The sequence below is a fragment of the Alexandromys fortis genome, unplaced genomic scaffold (genome assembly GCF_014885135.2).
Source record: "Alexandromys fortis isolate MF-2015 unplaced genomic scaffold, M_Fortis_MF-2015_v1.1 scaffold_9195, whole genome shotgun sequence".
In the NCBI taxonomy this organism is placed as follows: domain Eukaryota; kingdom Metazoa; phylum Chordata; class Mammalia; order Rodentia; family Cricetidae; genus Alexandromys; species Alexandromys fortis.
This window is the reverse complement of record NW_026077049.1, coordinates 1-1195: the sequence shown is the minus strand read 5'-3', so window position 1 is coordinate 1195 and position 1195 is coordinate 1. Positions and strand designations below refer to the sequence as shown.

General features: G+C 42.4%; 1 non-coding gene across 1 annotated transcript; it reads right to left on the bottom strand.

Annotated features, from left to right (window-relative positions):
• Positions 1-171: 171 nt before the first annotated feature.
• On the bottom strand, positions 172-265 carry LOC126496581 (small nucleolar RNA SNORD21). The gene has a single exon (XR_007590386.1). It is a non-coding gene; the product is annotated as a small nucleolar RNA SNORD21 (small nucleolar RNA).
• Positions 266-1195: the final 930 nt, after the last annotated feature.

The window sequence follows — 1195 nt, the reverse complement described above, 5'->3', positions numbered from 1 at the left end:
GTAGCGCATGTAGTCTGCAACATTCTGACCCATGATGTGCTTACGATGTACCTCTGCGTTGAACTCTTTGCTTTCAGAATCGTAGCCAGGAAATCGTTTGGTACTAAAATGAAATTTTCATGTTTTAGTGTCCACACAAGAAACTACTACATTCCCAGGAATCACTTCAGAGCTGCCATCAGTCCCGTCTTGAAACAATTATTGCATCATATGCAATCAAAGGACCAACTACTAACTGCTCAGTTAGCAGGATGTCATCACTAGCAGCTCTTCTCTGAATTCCACAAGATAAAGACTCCATAAACAAATTTGCTTTTCATCTTCAGGGTAGTCGATAGCCATTCCGTCTGTCTCCCAAGCATTTAACATAGCCAGATCAGCACTTTTTTGGTTCTTTCAATTTTGACAAGGTTTCTGTGTGTAGCTTTGGAGCCTGTCCTGGCACTAGCTCTGCAGACATCTGGCCTCCAACTCAGAGATCCACCCAACCTTGCTGGGCTTTTGAACCGTCACCAGTATTTTCTACACAAGTTTCCCCGCCCACTGGCACAGGAAGCAGCCCCATAACTCATCCCTCAAATCCTTTTATATCTCAGTACCTAGGATAAGAGGAATTAGTGATTTGTCTAAAGTCACAATGAAGATATTCAAGGAGCAATTTATAAGCCAATTCAAATCTACTTGACAAAAATCACACCAACTTTAAGAAACTACAAGTTAATCTACTTAATTTCCAAGAATGCTCAGCAATCTTAATTAATGGCTGGAAGCTTTGTTTCTAAATGTATATTCTAAAAACCACTCCCAACTCAATAAACCAAGTTTTACTCTGACCAGAAAAAGAAAATGCACAGGGCTAGGCAGTGGTGACACACGCCTTTAATGCCAACACTCAGGAAGCAGAGGCAGAAGATTATCACCTCAAGTTCCAGAGTAGCTTGGGCTAGAGAGCGAGACCTTGTCTCCTCTTTCCTAATGCAGGTTACAGTCCCTTCCTGTGCAGTTATCTAACATCCAGCAGGAACAGAATGATTGTTCCCGCCCAATCATTAACAGGAAATACTGGAGTCGAGGCAGAAACCTCGAATACGATTTATTACCTATGAGGAATAGACAAGCCTCCATCCACAGCTCCCTTCAGGGCCCCGAAAACTTTATTGCCAGTTGTAGTTCGAGCAAGACCAGCATCCAAATA